Source organism: Lepisosteus platostomus, unplaced genomic scaffold (genome assembly GCF_059453375.1).
Source record: "Lepisosteus platostomus isolate fLepPlt1 unplaced genomic scaffold, fLepPlt1.hap1 Scaffold_47_H1, whole genome shotgun sequence".
NCBI lineage: Eukaryota > Metazoa > Chordata > Actinopteri > Semionotiformes > Lepisosteidae > Lepisosteus > Lepisosteus platostomus.
Genome location: NW_028291667.1, coordinates 193,615 through 215,207, shown reverse-complemented (window position 1 = coordinate 215,207; position 21,593 = coordinate 193,615). Strand labels below are relative to the sequence as shown.

The following is a 21,593-nucleotide window of genomic DNA, read 5'->3' as shown; positions in this document are numbered from 1 at the left end:
GAATTAAATATTGACATATGAAAATACCCAAAAATATGCAATCACACATATGCAGTTTGAGCAAACATAAGACAATACCCAAGTACCACAAACTACCAGGCATCATTAGCAGTTCAGGTGGGGAGCTGTGTCAGCATGCGTAGGCTGCAAAGGAACAAGTAATAGGTCTATTCCATGCTTAAAAGAGAAGAAAGAAAACACAACATTTCAGCCGTGGAGCCTTCACACCTGAAGAAGGCTCCACGGCCGAAACGTTGTGTTTTCTTTCTTCTCTTTTCATCTAGTGTCATTAGCCAGTTCCTGTCAAAATAAAATAGAAATGGATAACATTCTAGAGAGAGTTTGAAATACCAAGGTACAATTTAAACCATATTTCTTCCACTACAACCACAATATTTTGGAGAGATCGCTGAGCCTAACTGTTCTGGCATGCCCGTTAGCCTCCGTCCTGCTTCAGCAATGAATGCAACGGGGCACATTCTGAGGGAGATGCGGTCAATCAGGTTGCAGGAAAACCACGCTATGCTTTTTTTTGAGATCCTGAAAAGGACAGAGGGGCCATGTATATGTGTGCAGCTGGATATGTAATTGCAGGTGGCGTAGCAAATTCTGCTGAAGCCCCACTGCCTGGTGTGGACGGTAGCTGTGCATGTTGCAGCAGAATTGTGCATGTGAGATCAAGGGGGCATGTCATGTGTTTGAGCACTTCACTCCCTTCCGGAAGCACGTGATTCCCTGAGTCCAAAAATATTTGTAAGTTCTTTGGATGACCTGTGGACCGATCTTTCACGATGAAGAATTCCTTAAGAAGAATAGATCTCGGCCCACCATCCCAATGCCTCCATCTCAAAACAGCAACCTCCCACTGCCCTTAGTCTGCAAGGCAGTCCTTTCAAGTGCGATGATGACGCCGGGACCTTCGTTGCCTATTGTACGAGCTGAACTTTTGTGCTCATCAATTCAACGCTCTTTCCATCAACTCATCTTGTCTTTTGACGCTTCGTGTTTTGTGCTCCTTTGACTATCGGCATATCGGGTGACTGCAAACACTGAAGTTCTTGCTTACGGAGTGTGGAATAGTGTTTTCAAGTGATCGCTGTTCTGTCATGTTGACGCCGAGTGAATCTTTCTTTGGCAACATGGGCAGGCTGACAGCAGCGCGAGCGAAAGTAATGGCAAATTTCTTGACTTATTTCTGAATGTGAATGTTCTTTAGAAAAGGGATGCGGCGTTGCTTCTCCTCCGTGTAAAGGTCACGCATTCCAGACGTGGTTATGAGCGAACAGTTGCCGCAAGTGTTTGAAAAGAGCAAGAGAGGAAGCAGCCCTGCCCCGTGTGAGGATCAAACTCAGGACCTTCAGATGATGAGACTGACGTGCTACCAACTACGCCAACGAGGCCAGCTGCAGTACACAGCCGGAAAGTTTGCCTCATGGATTTCAGTCGCCCGTTCCCTAATCTTTAGACGCCCTCTGCTGGATGTTGCATTTGCCTTTTGATCTCACCGATACTTTTTTGGTCTGTTTCTGTTGCAAGTCTGTTTTTCAGATCTCACCTAGCACAAGTCTCTCTGACTGAAGTGGCCTCTCTGCTTCAGCATCGTGCCCTCACTCAGCCTTTAAAAACGTCACTCGGACTTCTGACATGCTGACATGAAATGTCAAGAGAGAGTGGCGGAGACGCTTAAGGCAGAGAGAAGATGAAGAGGGGGCGTGGCTGCGAAATGATTGACAGATGCATGACGCTCTCCGTGACCACAGGCTAAAGGACACCTTTCGGCACATCAAGCTCTAAGCACACACCTGGAGGACGTGGGAAATGATCCCGCTACCTCTCGCATGCAAAGCGAGCGCTGTACCATGCAAGCTAACCCCCCTCGCTGGGGCTCATGCCTCGGTGTCGCCTAGTGCCGCTTGTTCCCCTCTTACCGGGTGCAGTTCACTGCCCTTCGTCTGCAAGGCAGTCGTGTAATTGCGGCTTTCTTGACTTATTGATGAAGGTCTGACTGGACGAGCGAATGACGCCTCTCCCCCGTCCTCAAGCTCGCTGACAGAATAAAATGGAAAGTGCTGCCGTGGCTCATTGGTTTAGGGGTATGATTCTCGCTTAGGGTGTGGGAGGTCCTGGGTTCAAATCGCGGATGAGCCCTTGTGTGTTCTTTCTGTCCTCGTCCACAAGACTGGGAACTGATATCCACATCACCTTGCAGCATCTGCTTATGGCAAACGATGGAATGTGACTAATGACTGAACGAGCCTGGTGAATACTCATCACGTGGCACAATGAGAGCGTGCAGTCAGCTGTCCAAGGCAGCAACCTCATTGCTCGTTCAAAAGAACACGTACTGAAAACTCATCACCACTATGTCGTAAATGAGCACCGCGATCGGTTGTTGTCATGCGTCCTTACCTGGGAAATGCAGAAGCAAAAACTGCCCTCTCTCAGCCACCGAAACGTGTGCGGCTCGCCTTGCACTCTCTGCGCCTCGCATATTTATGGAGCTGTCTGCTCTTCTTTCTGTTGAAGTACGCAAGTTATGGGGCGTACTGCAGACTATGATGTGCTCAATGACAGCTTTCAAGATTTGAAAACTATGAGCTTGATGGCTCAAGTCGAACGAATGTGGTTGTTACGCAATTGATGATCAAACGCACGTATTCTAACGATTCGTGAGAGTATGTTCTAAAGGTCCCTGGCTCGATCCCGGGTTTCGGCATTTTGTTTCATCGCGCTCTTTGTTCCTCTCTCCAGCGCCCTCTGCCTAAAGTGACGCGTCCCTTTCTCAGCCCGAAACGCAAGCGAGACACCAGCAGCAGTCCCTACAGGTTTCCGTAGTGTAGCGGCTATCACGTTCGCCTAACACGTGAAAGGTCCCTGGTTCGAGACTGGGTGCAAACAGCCTCTTCTTGCACGCTCCTGCACTTCACAGAGGTCTTGAACCACCAGTCATTTGTTCCCAATGTATTTCCGGTGCCTTCATGCACTCTTGTACCAAACGCACGTTTTTTCTGTACCTGGAGCCGATCATTTGCAATTGGGCTGTCCCGACAGACCAAGACGAGCTCTGTCGGCTCAAAAGCAGCGCAACACCTGCGAGAACAACAGAAAGATTAGTACCCAGCGGGGGCCTCTTAGTGAGCCCAAGATCTAATCAAGAATCGACTCCAGAAACAGGGCTTGGCGCATTGTTCCATACTCCGACCACTCTTGGTGTAAACAGGTCCCTCCTGGTCTCTGCATGAAATGCACTTTCCTGCGTTTGCTTTGGTGTAACTGGCTTCCCATGCATGGGCGAATGTGAAGAAGATCCTTAGTAAGTCATTGAAGAAACCCGAGAAGAGGTCGGAGTGGCCTCTGTCGTTCATCAACGATCCAGTCAGGCAGTACTCCTCTGTAAAGCGCCGTTTGTTCACATCGATTGGCTTTTTTTTGCCTTCATTCATGCAAGTAGTAAAAGCAGACGCCCCTATTCTGCCGTGACCCGGATTTGAACCAGGGTTGTTGCGGCCACAACGCAAAGTACTGACCACTATACAATCACGGCGAGTTACCGATACACACGTGGCAGGGCGGAAAAGGCTGTGCTCTCTTCATGTGACATAATTCGGAAAAGTCCTGACGTTGTATTTCAACTGAGTCCCAGTATACATCGACCCTTCGACACTCTGAGTGACAACTCTCTTGCGTGTTTTCTCATATTTATGTAGTTTGCTTGCATGATGCCCGGAACAGCAGGGTTGTGCACTCCCATATGGTCTAGCGGTTAGGATTCCTGGTTTTCACCCAGGCGGCCCGGGTTCGACTCCCGTTATGGAAACGTGTCAATTTTGCCTCCTGCTTTCCAAAAGATCAGCAGTGTGTACGAAGGAGCCACATTAAAACTACTCAACGTGCAAAACGTGCGAGAAGAGGGGGCGCTTGTTTCCAGCCGAAACTTCTCGCGTGTGAGACGAGCTGACCATCGCTGCAGGAGGTGGGAGGGTCACTCTGGTAGACAGGGCTGACCTTCGGCAATAGGATTTATACTCTCCAAGATGATATTTGCACTTTCTGGAGAGGCGATTTTCTCCACTTCAGTAGCCCGATTTCGTCGATTGCGTGGAGAGGGCTGTAGAATGTGGCGCCGTCTTTCCTGCTCCGTCCATGACAGGCGTGCTGGTCTCTGGAGAGAGAGCACGGTCCATCAGCGCACCCCAATAAAGGCACTGGAAGCAGCTGAATCGCATTGGCGAAGCTCAGCGCTGGGCCGCTGGGCACATCTGACCACAGTTTCCGTAGTGTAGTGGTTATCACGTTCGCCTCACACGCGAAAGGTCCCCGGATCGAAACCGGGCGGAAACAGACCAGACTTCTTCTGTCGCCACGCACAAAATGGGATTGGGGATTGGGGATTCGCCTAGTGATCGAACAGACCCACTCACCTCTTAGTGTGGCGGGATCTGCACAGTGCATGTCGCAGCGCATCCTGCTTTCACTTCAATGCGCGTCCTGATGTACCCCGGTCTCCCGCGTGACAGGTGGGGACAGGTGACAGGTCCTATACTAACGAGGAAGACATCACTCTCTCCGACCCCCGGCATCGTGTCCCGACCCACCGTGCTGGAAGCCGACTCGTGCTGTGATTCCTTTACGGAGCAGAAATGACAACCGAGGAGCCGAGAGATCATTTCAGCATTTCGCGTCTGAACGGAAAACACAAACGACCAACTCGGAATGATTTGCCTTTGACGCTTATCAAAGCGTTCTTTGTGCATCGAACAGACCCACTCACCTCTTAGTGTGGCGGGATCTGCACAGTGCATGTCGCAGCGCTCCCTGCTTTCACTTCAATGTGCTTCCTGATGTCGAGTCGTGTGCCGTGCGGAGGCTCTGAAAGCGAGAGCAATGAAAAGGTGCACGATGCTGTGTTAGAAAACAGAGAAGTGAAAGGCAGTCCTTTCTCTAAGGAGGTAAAAGAAAAGCTACTCCCCGTCGGGGAATCGAACCCCGGTCTCCCGCGTGACAGGCGGGGATACTTGCCACTATACTAACGAGGAAGACATCACACGCTCCGACCCCCGGCATCGTGTCCCGACCCAGCGTGCTGGAATCCGACGCGTGCTGTGATTCCTTTACGGAGCAGAAATGACAACCGAGGAGCCGAGAGATCATTTCAGCATTTCGCGTCTGAACGGAAAACACAAACGACCAACTCGGAATGACTTGCTTTGGACGCTTTTCAAAGCGTTCTTTGTGCACGACAACTGCGCCGCCTAGCAGATACAAATGGGTTGTACAACTTTGAAGTAGCAAATGGAAGAGGGCTAAGCCTCCTCTCTTTTAGCCCAGGTTCGATCTGTCTCCCAGAATCACCAGGGCGCACGCACACACACACACCCATGCCGTTGAAGTACTCTGCTTCATTTCTAAGGGCAACTCAACATTCACTCCTACCCCGAGTGCAGAAAAGACAGCGTCTGCAGCAACAGCAGCTCAGGTCTCTGCACAGGAGCTAAGCTGCCCCCATCTCCTCTGCTCTGCGGCTCCTACTGAGTGGAGTCCTGCCTGGAGCCGTGTTTGCAGGCGGCGGCTCCCCGCACCCTGTCTGTGCGTCGTGTCCAAGAGCTCCTGGGAGGAAGAGAGAGCCCTCCGACTCGGGGGCTTTTCCACGGTCTGTGTGAGGAGGGGCGGGTGTGTCCAGCAGCTTATCGAGCGGAAGCCTGGGGCGGCGGAGAGCTGTGATCGTGCAGACCTTGAGGTGTCACCTCTTTGTCTGCTTTCCCGCCCTCCCTCCGCCCAAGCTCTGCTCCAAAGTAGCCCGGCAACCCCTCACACCTGCACGTGTCACAACCTAAGGTGTGGTCATGAGACACCCATGGGGTGTTGTTCTGTTCTTGCTAATTGTTTCCTGCCCGTCGCAGGCAGGAGTCCATGCGAGGAAGATGCGCTGGACAGAGCTCAGAGGACGCACCTGGGTGGCTTTCCTTCTGAGTGACGTTCCTGCAACACTCTCCCGCTACTCTTGGTGCGCTCATGCCGCAACACAGGAAGGCTGGAGCAGGTGGCTGTGGGCTCTGTGCACCGCCGAAATAGCTCAGCTGGGAGAGCGTTAGACTGAAGATCTAAAGATCCCGGGTTTCGGTGTTTTGTTTCATCGCGCCCTTTGTTCCTCTCTCCAGCGCCCCCTGCCTAAAGTGACGCGTCCCTTTCTCAGCCCGAAACGCAAGCAGCAGCAGTCCCTGCAGGTTTCCGTGGTGTAGCGGCTATCACGTTTGCCTAACACGCGAAAGATCCCCGGATCGAAACTGGGCGGAAACAGACCAGACTTCTTCTGTCGCCACGCACAAAAGGGGATTGGGGATTCGCCTAGTGCTGTGATCGAACAGACCCACTCACCTCTTAGTGTGGCGGGATCTGCACAGTGCATGTCGCAGCGCATCCTGCTTTCACTTCAATGCGCGTCCTGATGTACCCCGGTCTCCCGCGTGACAGGTGGGGACAGGTGACAGGTCCTGTACTAACGAGGAAGACATCGCTCTCCGACCCCCGGCATTGTGTCCCGACCCACCGTGCTGGAAGCCGACTCGTGCTGTGATTACTTTACGGAGCAGAAATGACAACCGAGGAGCCGAGAGATCATTTCAGCATTTCGCGTCTGAACGGAAAACACAAACGACCAACTCGGAATGACTTGCCTTTGACGCTTATATACCTCTTAGTGTGGCGGGATCTGCACAGTGCATGTCGCAGCGCTCCCTGCTTTCACTTCAATGTGCTTCCTGATGTCGAGTCGTGTGCCGTGCGGAGGCTCTGAAAGCGAGAGCAATGAAAAGGTGCACGACACTGTGAAATAAACATTAATAAACGCATATATAACGTCGAAAACACATCTAACACTAGGAGTATACAGCACTCTGCACAGTGTACGAAGTAAATTATTTTCGCAGTAATTAATTATATTTACTATATTTATTATACACGTGTAAATTAATTACTGCGAAAATAATTTTCTTCGTACACTGTGCAGAGTGCCGTATACTCCTAGTGTTAGATGTGTTTTCGACGTTATATATGCATTTATTAATGTCGTCGATTTTACGGTTGCAATTCGACGTTGATTATACGTCGAGGCGACGTATATATACGTATAGCCGTATTTTCGGCGTGAATATACGTATATTCGACGAATCAATGCCCACAGCTTGGCATACAAGGGTTTTGTGGAGGGGTCTTGCCACCTGCCTGAAAAAAAAAACAGTAAAATGTTTGAGTGCCTATAGAGTTTCTATTTTTATTTTCTTGAGAAAAGTTGATACCATTTCCTGGAAACCCCGTCCCCCATCAGTGCGCGGTGCCCGGGGAAAAATCTGTAGGGGGGCGTCTGATATTCTGAGCGGGGGTGATATTTCGGTTGAAACGGAGCTGTACGGTGCAGCTACCCAAATGAAATCTCGCAGCTATGCCATTAATTAGTGCTTTATGATAGAAGATATCGACTAGCAATCTGGTATTTGCGATGAAGTTCAGTTTCACATTTTTCGTCACTCTCACTGGAGAGTATTGCCTGGAGCGAAAAGTACCATAAGCGTTCATTTTTGCAGCTACATGGACGTTCTGAATCGTTAAGAAAAAATGTTGTAAAACCAACAGAAAGCACAGACTGCTATAACTAGTCCTAGTTATATAACGATTTTAAGTATAATGATAAACTACTGCAAGGAATCGGTCCACCTGAGCAAACAGGATCGTAATGTTGACACTCAATAACGACACTGATATGTGCAGCTCCTGGACGGATAGCCCTCCTGCCCATCAAACAGACTGAGTGACTGTTCGTGTCATTTAGTGTTGTCTGACCATTGACAAAGTACAACTATTTTTTAGGGCGCAAATTAAGTTAGGTAAATCTTTTTGCCCAAAACTGAAGGGGCAACATTCCCCCCTCCCCCCGTGATGCCAGGCCTGTCCCCATCCTATTCCATAATGTCATTATATATAATACCATACAACAGTGACCGATCCTTACTAACTACATGCGTTAAAATTGCACATCAGCTCATAGCAGGGGGCACATAGCCGCGATGTATTATCAATGTTATATTTCAACCATAATATCGACAACATTAATAAACGCATACGTTGAGAAAATATCGAACCCAGCATATTTTCCGCATATATACCACAATGCATTGCTAGTATTCGTTGGTCACAATTTTGGACACGTTTTTCAAACGTAGAAGTATATCCGCAAATATCTCAGCAATCCTCTTTTGACGAGTAAGTATGAACAATAATAATACTATCTGAATACATACAGATCTTTCTTAATATTATTTTGATTAAAATAGTACGTGAATAAGCAAAAAATGGCACATAAAATAGTGTGAATGGGGAAGATGACACAAAATTGTTTTGCCGTTTCTCTATTCTTATTCTATGTTGTACTTTCAAACTTTGGGTACTCTTTAATTAGGACAGACTTTATTGCTCAACTGCTATGATGCAAGCCAAATTTTATACATTTATTTCAGTTTTGAGCTTAGTAAACCGTTCACTTTTTAGATTATACTAAAGAAGATAATCATCATTTATTTGGGAAGTAATATTATACAATTTTCTCCTAGCTGCGGTGCTGAAGTCCCACCCTACATCAACAGAAAAAGAAATAAAGGAGCATGCAATGTGTTACTTGAAGAATGCATATGAAAGACAGGGGGCCAGGAGATCTGGACACTGAAAATAATAGGTTTTTGGTTCTAACTGTTAGGACAATTAGACAGGGTTTGCAAATAGTGGACAAAAATCGTCTTAACTTCCATTGTAATATTTTTTTTTCTTGGAAATATAGAAGTTGTACATTTTAAAATGTATATTTGAATCAAAATGTGGTTTTGAGTTAGTGTGTTAATGTAATTAGTTTTGTGTTTGTCATTACTATACTGTATATTGCCATGTTACCAGAATTTGTAGCTGAAGTTTAAGACTAGTTGTGTTTTTTATGATTATTGCCCATATGTTGATTGTTGATTGATTGTATACAATGTATAATTTGAAATACATATGTTTCAGGTGTGAATGTGTATTTTCAGAATACATTTCTAAACCTAATCATTGGCTTGGTTTACTTGTTTCTACGCCTATAAAATCTATCTTTGATGTATAATAGACCTCTACCCATATACGTATAATAGACCTTTAATGTTATCCGTATAACAGACCTCTACCCATATACGTATAATAGACCTCTAAAGTTATACGTATAATAGACCTCTAAAGGTATACGTATAATAGACCTCTAACCATATACGTATAATAGTCCTCTAAAGTTATCCGTATAATAGACCTCTAAAGTTATCCGGAACTCCAACCATATATGTATAATAGTCCTCTAAATTTATCCGTATAATAGAACTCCAACCATTTATGTATAATGAACGTCTAAACATAGACGTATAATTGACGTATAACTTTAGACGTATATTAGAATTTCATTCTAGACGAATTGTAGACCACATTTAGACGTCTAAGGTATGCGTTTAATAGACGTATATTATACGTCTTTTGCCCACTGGGACTACTGAATGGCGTAGACCTGAAAATAAAACTCACGCGCAACAGAGATGCTTTCTGCTTAATGAACAACATCGGAGAACACAAACTGAGCGTACTCTCTGCATCTTTGTTTGTGAACGCCGAAGCACTCCTGACGGTCGCACCACTAAATACCTAAATACCCCATAGACCGCGTACAGATGAAAGTCTTCAGCCTGCCTGCAGGGAGCCATGTGTGTAACCAAGAAAACCTCTTTCTCGGACAGTTACCCAAAGTGGTAATTTTGGGGTTTGTGGACAAAGCGGCATTCAGCGGCAGTTTTACACAAAACCCCTTCAAATTTAAACACTACAACATTAACTTTCTGGCTCTCTACACGGACGGTGAACAAATCCCGACTAAACCGCTTCAACCGCTTCAACCAGACTTCCAGAATGGACATTGCGTCGGTGAATATTTTAATCTGGTGGAAACATCCGGGAAGCCTCTGAAAGTCTTTTTTTGTGTGTAACAAAGTTGCATTTTCATGTCCGGACGGGGAGACTTTATCATTCCGACATGAAGCCACCCTTAAGTCCTCTGAGGCGTGTCTGTCTGCAAGGCTTGTATTTTGGAAATGTTTTTTTGAAACGGAGAACGACTTTGAAATAGGCTTCCGCCGGCGCCTCGCGATCCAGGTAAGATTGTAGCAAGAACGCAGCGGCGGCGGGGTTTGCTGTAGTCGTGGCCGAGTGCTTAAGGCGATGGACTAGAAATCTATTGGGGTCTCCCCGCGCAGGTTCGAATCCTGCCGACTACGTTGTCCACCTCCTGTCGTTGTGTTCTGGCGCAAGCAAAGAAGCGCACCTCTTTGCTGTTCCTGGTGGTTTTAAAACGCCAAATCGCTTGTACCCGCTGCCTTGGAAATAAATTCTTCAGCGTCTGCAAATGGCATTTTGCAGCTGGAAGCAGATGTCGACGCGTTTTGCACAGAGCACCAAAAAAGCGTCTTTTTTGAAGGTCCAGGCACTGAGCATTGGTGATTTAGTGGTAGAATTCTCGCCTGCCACGCGGGAGGCTCGGGTTCGATTCCCGGCCAATGCAGTAGCTTTTGCAGCGAGCGGCTCCATCACTTGCATCCCCTTGCAACTTGCAACTGAAAACCCACTGAAGCTAAGCAGGTGTGAGCCAGGTCAGTACCCGGATGAGGGTGAGCTACAGGGAAAAACAAAGCTTCCAGCTGGAAGCGGTGTTAATGGTGCCGGCGGGGGGGCATTCACCCTGAGGTCTGTGCGGGTCCCAATTCCCCAGCATAGTGACAGAGAAATAAACATATTTTGGCAACTTTGGTCACCCCCATTTAACTTCTGGGGCAGGAAAAGCACACTTTTCAAAACTTGTTTTTCAGCTCGAAATAAACGTATTTTTTCAAACCTTGGAATCCCAATGTAGCTGCCTGGCTCATTAGAGCCCACTGAGTCAGCCCTTAACCCCACTGTGCAGAAGCTGTCAAAACGGGTTTTTCAGCAGAAATAAACACGTTTGGGCAACTTTGGTCACCCCCATTTAACTTCTGGGGCAGGAAAAGCACACTTTTCAAAACGTGTTTTTCAGCTTGCTGTGACCTCTGTTTTACATCTCATCCAAAAGACAGCGCCCTTTTACAACACAGCGTCTCTGTCACTATCATAAGTGACTGCCATCATAAGAATATGAGTCCAATATTTTAGAATATAGTCAGAATGACTTCTAACCTTACCTGTGGTGTCTTTAATCCCTATTGCTCAATGCATGGTGTACGTACTGCATAGATGTGTCTTGAGAATGAGGAATGGGCCCCTGAGACCGTCATTTACCTGTTTCACAAATGATCGTATTTTACTAGAGATTCTGTTTGGGATTCAGATGTGCATTCGGACAGCAATCCCTTTCAAGAAATGATACGTACTGGATGAGGTCAAAGGTGCTGGAACACTGTATTTAGGATGTGTTTGCAGTGATTGTGTGTCTCCTGCTTCATCGCAGTGATATATAGATGTGCTCCTGTAATTTATTGGTACATGCCCAGGGCAGTAAGCAGTCTGAGGATTTATTTCCAGACGGCATAGAGCAGTGAAGCAGTGAAGTAGTGCAACACACTGGATCATTATATTATTAGAATCTATTCTACTTAAATTATTACATTATACACAATTTGAGTTCATTTTAAAAAGTAAAAGGTAATGAAAGGAATGCATTTTCATAAGAAAGATAATACCGATATGCATGTGATAATCTTCCTTATATCATGTAGTGCGTCAGTTGGACACTTTGTGGGCTTGAAATACAAAGCAAATCATGTTCTATGGTACAAGTTAAATACAAAACGTAAGCTTTTATTTTAATTAGATTTGTTTATAAAGCATAAGCAATCATTTATTACATTAATATATGTGAAAATGACATTTTAGCATCATAATATTACATAAAGGTCTCTAGCTTCAACACAGTGATATATATATATATATGCTCAGTGATTTATTGGTACATGCCCAGGTCAATAATCAGAATGAGGATTTATTTCCAGACGGGCTACAGGTAGTGTTGTGAAATACTTCAACACACTGGATCGCAGATTTAGACCCCCTGCACTCTTACTCCTTAAAAACCAAAGAAATGAAGATATGTAGCAATCACATTGTAACAGGGGTGACAGTGGCTTAATGCTTATACTAGTGGACTTTTGGTACCTTTAGGGTACGGTGTTCCCTGAAGGGCTCTCAAACCCCGCATTTCAGATGCCTAGCTGTATCACTGATGTGTTGCACCTCAGAATCACTTTTAACCTTACCTCTGGTATCTTTAATCCCTATTGCTCAACGCATGGTGAAAGTATTGCATAATTGTGTCTGAAAATGAGCAATGGGCACCTGAGAGACTCATTTGCCTGTTTCACAAATGATCATATTTGACTAGAGATTCTGTTTGGGATTCAGTTGTGCATTCTGACAGCAATCCCTTTCAAAAAACGATACATTCTGGATGAGGTCAAAGGTGCAGGAACACTGTATGTGTTTGCACTTATTCTGTGTCTCTAGCTTCAACACAGTGATATATATATATATGCTCAGTGATTTTTTGGTACATGCCCAGGGCAATAATCATTATGAGGATTTATTTCCAGATGTGCTAGGGGTAGTGTTGTGAAATACTTCAACACACTGGATCGCAGGTTTAGACCCCCTGCACTCTTACTCCTTAAAAACCTGAAGCGTCTGGCGTCTCGCCGACGTCGAACACCCCCCTCAGGCTGTACTCGTACTCGGCTAACTGCTGTGGAACCCTGCGTGAGAAGCCGTTGGCCACGGTGACGGCTGGCGACCCACAGACGCCCCACTATCGGCCGGCTCCAGCCCCGGCTGGTCCTCTAGAGCCTCCCCACACGGCTCCTCCTCCCGGGCCTGGTAGGGGGCCAGCCGGTCTTGGTGCAGGACCACCACTCTCCCCCGTGTTCGCAACCGGACACGGTAGCAGACCTCGCCCACCACCCAGAGTACCTCAGCGGGCCCCTCCCACGACGGCGCCAGCTTAGGGCTGAGGCATTTGCGGCGGCGCGGGTTGTACACCCAAACCGAGTCCCCGGGCTGGAAGGCAGGCCCCCTGCAGCGCAGGTCGTAGTGCCGCTTCTGCCGGACCCCCGCCTGTGTCAGGTGGGTCCGTGCAAAGCTGTGCACCTGCTGCATCCGCTGCCGCAGGTCCCATTCGTAGTCCGGTCCAGCCAGCGGTGCCGACCCGTCTCCGGGCGACGGGCCGAAGACCAGGTCCACCGGGGTTCACATTTCCCGGCCCAGCATGAGTGAGGCTGGGGTGCACCCGGTGGATTCCTGGACCACGGTCCTATACGCCCAGAGTGCAAGGGGGAGGTGGCGGTCCCAGTCCCGTTGGTGCCGGGACACCAGGGTGGCCAGCTGGGTGGTGAGCGTACGATTAAACCGCGCCACCAACCCGTTGCTCTGGGGATGCAGAGGTGTGGTCCGCGTCTTAGTGATCCCCAGGCGCTGGCACACTCTGGCAAAGACCTGGGACTCGAAGTTACACCCCTAGTCACTATGTAACTCCTCCGGCACCCCCAGCCTGGCAAACATCCCCTCCAGCAGTGCATCGGCCACCGTGGGGGCACTCTGGTCCGGGAGGGCGTAGGCCTCCGGCCACTTCATAAAATAATCCATGGCCACCAAGACGTAGAGGTTCCCGGCCTCGGTGCGCAGAAACGGGCCCAAAACGTCCACCCCCACCCGCTCCATAGGAGCCCCCACCTGGTGTTGTTGGAGGGGGGCCCGAGAGCGCTCGGGGGGACCCTTCTGCGCCACGCACACTGCATACGTTCGGCAGTACCACTCCACGTCCCGGTGGCAAAGACCCCAATAAAAATGGCCTCGGAGGCGCTACAGGGTTTTTTTACTGCCAAAGTGCCCCACGCCCGGCTGGCCATGCACTGCTCGGAGCACCGCCCCGCGGAGCGACCAAGGCACCATCAGCTGCCACCGTACCTCGCCACTGGAGGGTACCCGCCACCCCCAGCGCAGCACCCCGTCCTTTACCTCCAAGGCCTCCCACAGGGCGCAGGGGGCCTTGACGGACTTTGGGTGTGGGGCGAGCTTCTCTCGCGTAGACCGCACTCCGGCTACCACTCCCAGCATGCCCAGCGGTACTACGAGCGCCTAGGGGCGCTTCCTCCTCACCACCAGGCGAGGGCGTTACAATACATAGAATATGCATGTAAAACGAACAGATCTTATCGAGAGGGTTATCAGAATACAAAAGGTATATATTCAGTCAGTTACAAAGTGTTACACATATCAAGAGGACATACATTCAGTATATCATTCATTTAGACCATTTCATAAATGAACCTGGTAATAACTTCTACATTAGATACTGAAAACAAGTACATAACTCTTAGGAATTGAATTGATATCAACTGGTTGGGATAACAATTGAATTCGCGAGCAGTAATGCAGTGAAGTTGAATACTCATCCAATCTCTGGGGATTCAGATCTCCTGCGGGCACAAAGAAACAGTTGCAGGCTTGTTGCTGTCCAATCCGTGCTCTCTGTCTAGGTGCCAGGCTGTGCTGTGCGGGTTGCGACGGTGCGCTGCTGATGCTCACTGACCGGCTAGTTAGTGTTGGCTTTAACTAGCAAAGTTTGTGCACAGGAGAAAAGATGACTGTGGGTCCCAGCAAGTCAAGAAGAAGACCGGTTCGTTCCTGATGAAGAGCTAGTTCTGAATAGTGATTCAACTGTCCACAGTTCCGACCTGTTCACGAGGCCTGCTGCTGGTGCTAACCTCGGGTGGATCCTCTGGTTACTCTCTGGCAACCTCCGCTTTAGACTCTTAGAACAAAGGAAAGTTCTGGCACTCGGACACACTGGCCGTTCCGTGGTTGTCCGGGCTGAGTCTCAGGATGGTCAGGAGGCGCGCTGTGAGAATGTCCTGCCCTTGGGAGCCTTCTGCTCCTGGGCTGTCCTGCCCTGGAATTCTCCTTTGAATTCCCTTTAGAAAACTCCACAGAAATCTCTACTGAATTCCCACTGAATCTCTCAGGCTCTCTGTGTTGCCTGTTTTTACCTGGAGGAACTTCAGCTCGTTGATTGGCTGAAAGTTCCATGGGCATCAGAGTCCCACGTGGGTTACTCGGCCCTACCAGTCCCTGATTGGTTGATCAAGGTGAGATATGAGTCACTTACTCCTGACACTTAGGAATGCAGTCCAGATGTCCATCTGGCACTCCCTAGACAGATAGGCGCCAATGGATGACCATTGATCATGATAGCCAGGCTTAGCTAAGTGCATCCCCCTTTGGGAGCTGTCCCTTATCAAGGGAAACCTTAAATCAGCCTGCATGAATAGTTTCTCTGTGGCTGCACCACAGAGATGAACAGAGAGATGAGGCCTAATTTGGGAAAGCTCAGAAACACTTAATTCTTTCTTATTAATAAGCCTCGCCGCTACACCGCCCAAAGCACTTCTAAAACAGGAGATTCGCGTTTGGGAAAACAGGTCTACGGGTCTGAAACCTGCTCCACGGAAAACAGCTCTGTTGCGCTTTTGATCAAAGGGAGATTCGCTGTTCTTACTTTTTGATGACATAACACCCAAAGGGGCTTCTTTGGAGCTGGATTCCAACCAGCATCCTTAAGTTTCTTGGCGGTATCCTTTACAGTCCTCTGTTCGGTCGACAAGGGACTGAAGGGGGCAGCTTTCCTCACACATACAGTGCAATGTACTGTAGTGTTCCCCTTAATTGAATTCGCAGTTCTGCATCAAACCTCTAACTCGTTTCCTTAGCTTGGATTTAAGCCACGAAGCAGGCTTCTACTGTATAAACGTCTAGAGGAATCACAAACTATTTGAGAGGCCACCATCCCAGGGGGAACTGACAAGTCTATCCCTAAACACCTAGCGCAGTCTCTCGAGAGACTGTCAAAAATCGCTTTCTCCGTTTGCGTTGCAAGTAAGTGAAAACGCGGTCTCAACCCAGAGCCACTTGGCAGCAGCGGCACGTAAATACCGTTACTGTTACTGCTCGATACCGACGTTAGCCTACTATACCATGTTCAGCCACCGCTAGAAAATGCACGGCTCTAGAACCGGAGCAAATGACAGGAGGGCCAACGCCGAACGGGCACACGTGTCAGACATGGAGCGCGACGAGGATGGGATTCGAACCCATGCGTGCAGAGCACAACGGATTAGCAGTCCATCGCCTTAACCACTCGGCCACCTCGTCGAGGGATCTGGGCTGTCCGGACATGGGTTGGCGCGCTCCAGATGATCTTTTTCTTTTTTTTCCCTCGTACTCGAGGGTCATTTTCCTGTTCCACGTGCGATTTCAACATTTTCCTTGGGAGATGCCAAGCCAGCAATTAATTCTCCAGGACCTTAATTCTCTTCTCTTGCAGCATGAGATCATGTCCTTCTTTTGGCTCCCTCCAGTTCTGATAAAAAATCTCATTCTTAGATTTGTTAATTTTTGCAGAGGAAGCCAAAGAGAAATGCTCACAACACTGCAGAGCTCTGCTAATTGAGGTACTGTCAGAGAGGAGCAGGGTGACGTCATCCATGTATAGAGATGTCTTTACCTCTCCTCCCCCACTTCCAGGCACTGGTATCCCATTAATGGCCTGATCCTGGCGCAAGGCACAGGCTAAGGGCTCCGTAGCCAAAACGAATAACAAAAGGGATAATGGGCAGCCCTGCCTCACTACTGAACAGACTTCAAAGGGGTGTGATCTATTGCCATTAACCATTACTCTGCTGTTGCTACCTGTGTACAGCAGGTTAATCCACTTTCTCATGATGGGGCCAAAATTCATGTGCTCAAGTACCGATGTTAAGTACTGCCGGTTTAGGCGGTCAAAGGCCTTTTCTAGGTCTACACCTAAAACGCACAGAGGGAGGGAGCGATCCTCTGAGTACAGACAGACATCCCTCAACAAGGCCAGGTTGTCGCTCATCAGGCGTCCTACTATCCCACAAGTCTGTTCTTTCCCTACCAGTGAGGCCACTACATTTTGTAGGCGCAGGAAAAGGGCTTTGGACAGGATCTTAGTGTCCACGCCTAACAGGCTGAGGGGTCTCCAGTTCTTTATGTCATTCTTTGCTCCTTTCTTAAACAAGAGAGAGATAGTGCCTTCTCTTAAGGAGTCAGGCAGCAATTCTGTCTTATAGCTTTCCTCGAATAGGAGCAGTAGCGGATCCTGAAGCAGATCCCAAAAGGTGCAATAAAATTCTTTAGGGAGCCCGTCAGCACCCGGAGTTTTCCCCTTCTGTAAGCTCTCCATAGCCTGTCTCAGCTCTTCTACTGTCAAATCCCTCTTAAGTACTTCCCTATCTTCTTCACTCAAAACGTTTTCTAGCTTTGAGGTAAAAAAATGAATTTCTTCATCCTTTACCTCTGTAGAGCTGTACAGTCTTGAGTAGAAGGCCTCGGTGCAGGAGAGGATAGCACTCAGCTCTGTTCTCTCTCGTCCCTCCTCATCAACTACACTTTCCATGACAGACTTGGAGCCTACCACTTTCCTGAAAAAGAAGCGAGTACACTTCTTATTTTCTTCCAAGAACTGCACTCTGCTTCTTAACAGCACTCCTCGACTACTTTCTTGGCTATGCTCCGGATGTCCTTTTTTAAAAGGGTGATATCCTCGAGCACATCGAAGCCACTGTGCAGCATCGTGTAGAGACGCTGCAGCTGCCTCTGTTTCCTGGCTAGCACTCCTCTCCGTCTGGCAGCAGCCTTCCTTCCCTCAGCCATGAAAAAGGCCTTTGTCCTCATCTTCACCTCCTCCCACCACTCTCCTACTGACCCGTACAGACACTGCAAGGACAGCCACTGTGATAGTTTCTCCTTGTAGCGGGATACTACCCCCTCGTTCTCTAGCAGCTTTGTGTTGAGTTTCCAGAGGCCTGGGCCAAAGACAGTCCCGCCCTGGAGTTCCACTCTACACCCTAAAGCCTGATGATCTGAGAAGAAGACAGGCTGAAGAGTGACCCCAACAACTTTCACTCTCTCTGAGACAAAGCAATAGTCAATTCTGGAGCTGCTATTCCTCCCTGACCATGTATATCCTGCTGTTGTGGGATATATACATCTATATGTGTCTGAGAGTTTAAAGTCTTGAACTAAGTTTTGCAGGGCCAGTGAGCTGGAATCCAATTTTATCGGAGAGCTAGACTGCCTGTCTGTGTGCTCTAAGATACAATTAAAATCCCCTCCCACTATCACATCTGTGCTACTTAACAATAGGGGAGAGAGTGCCTTGAGTAGCTCCACCCTTCCTCCCACGTCAGTAGGACAATACACATTGATTAGCCGCAGGTTAACGGTCCCCCATTCCACATCCACACACAGCAACCTGCCATCTATGACCCTCTGAATACTTTTCAATTTGAAAGCCCATCCTTTGAAAAGAATGGCCACGCCAGAGGCTCTGTTGTTATTGTCCCCTGACCAAACAGAAGGCCCTTTATCCCACCTATCTTCAAAGCTTTTATACCTCTCTTGATAGGCTAAAGCACACTCCTGCAACATCAACACATCTCCCTCTCTCTGCTGGAGGTAATCAAAGACACACTGGCATTTAACTCTGTCATTGATACCTCTGGTGTTAAGAGAAATTATGTTTAGAGCCATATTACATAAGAAAGTGGAACCAGTCTTTACAAAACACATTTCTCTTCGGTCTCAACTGTTACCTTCTTCTTTTTCTTTTTCTTCTTACCAATTTCCTGCCAGCCATCCTCTGAATGAGCCTTCATCAGGGTGGCAGCAGTAAAAGCGTTCACGGAGTCCATTTCAAGGAAGGGGGTAGAAGGAGGGGTGGAGGGGTTCCAGCTGTCCCCATCGCCATGCTCTCCTTCCTCCTCGCTCGGGGAGAAAACAGAGTCATTTTTCCTTTTCCTCAAGTCCAGCTCCTGGGAGCACCGAGGGGAAAGGGGTGCAGCCGATGCACCAGTCTCCTCTTCCCCCTCACCCACCAGCTGTTGCAGATCCTCCGTGATGGACTGGATGGAGGAGAGGAGGGCATCTGTAGCACTTGCAGAGTCTGAGAAAAGCAGCTCCGCTGAATCCTGGGTATCCTCGCTGGACCCGCTCCACCGGGGGGCCCCACACTGGCCCTCGTTCTGAGGAGCAGGAGTGGGGGAGGGGTCCTCGCTGTTCTCTGGGGTTTTCAAACCCTCGTGCTTGTCTGGTGCAGTCTGCGGTTGTGGGGGCGTAGTGGATTTCTCTTCCACCGGCCCCGGAGCCACAGCAGGACTGATCCTGGCTGGAGGCTGAGACTCTTTGTCCAACAAGGGTTCTTTGTTTGACTTGTTGTTTGCTTTGGCTTTTTCAGGCCGGTTTGGCTGAAACAAGCACTGCCTCATCCTTTCTCATTTTGAGTTTATAGGCGTAGGCGTGAGGGCAGTTCTTAAAAACGTGTCCTTCCGAGCCACATAAATTGCACTTTGGCAGCATTGAACAGTCAGAGGCTTAATGTCCCTGTTTGCCACAGGTCTTGCAGCATTTCACAGTGCAGGACGATGCCAGGTGTCCCACAGCACCACAGCGCCGACACACCTTTGGTTGTCCCACATAAAAAACATAGCCATTGCAGGCGCCCAGCCGGATTGTAGAGGGCAGGTGCCTTAAGCCTCCATTTACATTGTCCGGTAGCAAGCGAACCTCGAATTTCCTTGTTCCTGTTTTTACACCGTCAACATCTCTAACCTCAGTTCCATGGTGGACGGTGCAGTACTGCTTAAGCCAGGTGTGAATGTCCTCCGTCTTTGCCATTTCCGAGAACATAACAACCTCTCTCTCTGTGTCAGAGGCTGCAAGTTGATCTTCTCAAGGGCAGGAACTTTCCCTCTTTTTGCCTCAAACACATCCACACATTGTTCAAACAGAGAATAGGTAGCAAAAACAACCTCAAATGCTTTCTGACCTGGGAGAGCGAAGATGAAATACAAGTGCCGAGGTTCAAAGCCAAGTTCCTTCTGTAACACTTTTCTGCTGAACTGCATACGATCCATGAAGAGGTCATCCAAAAGCTCAAAACGTACAGCATTCTTGCGGGATCCAAAGGTTGCCATCTCAAACTGCAAAACAAACACTGCTTCCACAAAACAAGAAAACAATCCAACTACTCCAACTACAGGCTGATCAAGGTATCTCCCCTGCCAGGTAAGCCGAGAGCCGCAGGCGATGAGCCCGGAGCTGAACGGGCCCCACTGGCTCGTTTGTAAGGCCAGGTGCATTGCCAACCACGACCGGCAGGGGAGAGGACTTGAAGGCGGCCTGGGCTCCTGCAGCTGTCCAGCCACGCACTCTGGTTTCTCTTCATCTCGTACAAATCTTTTGCCTTTTACTAAAGATTTCCATGGAGAGGAGCATGAATGAGTTCCATACAATTTTTGTGCTTCCCTGCCTTTGGGTGGGGCGCAGCTGGGCTGGTCAAAGAGAGAAAACAAAACCGCTCACAATCGCTCTTATTACGGCGACTGTGGCCTTCTGCTCTGCGAGTCCTCGGTCTCCGCCTGTCTGATTGGCGCTCTTTTCTTTGGGGGGCGGGAAGTGTCCGGCCGCAAATATGAAGCGTTACAGCAACGACATGCCATGAGACGATTGATAACGATTTCCATAGGATCCCCGCGGTTGCCTGGCTACCGTCAGCTTTGCGCAGTGGCAGTATCGTAGCCTGTGAGGTTTAGCCGAGGCGCGATTATTGCTAGTTGAAAACTTTTCCCAATACCCCGCTTCCGCCGGTTTCCAATACAATCGGCGAAAGCAATTTTTGAGCAAGGTGTTTAAAGACAGATTTTGTCATGGTAACATCATGGTAGAAAGAAACAAGCTTGTTACGTCTCAACAGAAACGCTCTTTAGCTCTTTCAGCGTTATGCAGAGAACAGCGTCTGTCGAGATCACTTTTGAGTCAGCGCGAAACGCCGTGTGCTGTCAGTTTGATTTCATATTGCTCGTAGCGGCGCCCGGCTTTTGTCTGTCAAACGTTAGGTTGCGCTTCTTCATGCTGCATCGTCGGCATGAGTGGAGCTCTTTAAACGTCTGTACTTACTGCGCCCCATAAGAAATTGTTTGTCCCCGTTCAAAAGAGATTGTGCGATGTCCTGCTGCGTTCACAAAGCAAACCTTTGACAGTTTGAAAAGAGGAATTTATTCTGCTTCCTGTGCGTGCAGTAGTTACAAAGTTGAACGTCTTTACACGATCTGCTGCAGTTTTCAGTGGGCGGGCTTTGTCAGATGGCTTTGAAAAACGCACTGTGTTTCGGCTCGGGAAACATCATGAGCAGTGTCCTGCATGTTTTCTGTGTATAGCTGTCTTTTAACGCATACAGAATTCATTCGAAATCATTGATTTCTCCAATTAACAAGGGTCCCTTTTTGAACCTGCGAGAAGCATTCTTTCAATGTAAAAGATTTACTCCGAGGAAAGGCAGCATGACATTGAGAGTAGCTCAAGCTTTCAGCACCCGTATCGGACTGCGTGTATGCAGACACCGCTCAGAATCCCCTGTAAGATTCTCCCTCAATTCCGTT

At 48.5% G+C, this 21,593-nt stretch overlaps 8 non-coding genes across 8 annotated transcripts; 5 read left to right on the top strand and 3 right to left on the bottom strand.

Annotated features, from left to right (window-relative positions):
* Positions 1-3,472: 3,472 nt before the first annotated feature.
* On the bottom strand, positions 3,473-3,544 carry trnah-gug (transfer RNA histidin (anticodon GUG)). Its single transcript has one exon. It is a non-coding gene; the product is annotated as a tRNA-His (tRNA).
* A 201-nt stretch (positions 3,545-3,745) lies between these two features.
* trnae-uuc (transfer RNA glutamic acid (anticodon UUC)) lies at positions 3,746-3,817 on the top strand. The gene has a single exon. It is a non-coding gene; the product is annotated as a tRNA-Glu (tRNA).
* Positions 3,818-4,268: 451 nt separating this feature from the next.
* Positions 4,269-4,341, top strand: trnav-cac (transfer RNA valine (anticodon CAC)). Its single transcript has one exon. It is a non-coding gene; the product is annotated as a tRNA-Val (tRNA).
* Positions 4,342-4,964: 623 nt separating this feature from the next.
* On the bottom strand, positions 4,965-5,036 carry trnad-guc (transfer RNA aspartic acid (anticodon GUC)). Its single transcript has one exon. It is a non-coding gene; the product is annotated as a tRNA-Asp (tRNA).
* Positions 5,037-10,544: 5,508 nt separating this feature from the next.
* On the top strand, positions 10,545-10,615 carry trnag-gcc (transfer RNA glycine (anticodon GCC)). Its single transcript has one exon. It is a non-coding gene; the product is annotated as a tRNA-Gly (tRNA).
* Positions 10,616-16,202: 5,587 nt separating this feature from the next.
* Positions 16,203-16,284, bottom strand: trnas-gcu (transfer RNA serine (anticodon GCU)). The gene has a single exon. It is a non-coding gene; the product is annotated as a tRNA-Ser (tRNA).
* A 4,076-nt stretch (positions 16,285-20,360) lies between these two features.
* Positions 20,361-20,477, top strand: LOC148633361 (U5 spliceosomal RNA). Its single transcript, XR_015933980.1, has one exon. It is a non-coding gene; the product is annotated as a U5 spliceosomal RNA (small nuclear RNA).
* Positions 20,478-20,707: 230 nt separating this feature from the next.
* LOC148633360 (U4 spliceosomal RNA) lies at positions 20,708-20,852 on the top strand. Its single transcript, XR_015933964.1, has one exon. It is a non-coding gene; the product is annotated as a U4 spliceosomal RNA (small nuclear RNA).
* The last annotated feature ends 741 nt before the right edge of the window (positions 20,853-21,593 follow it).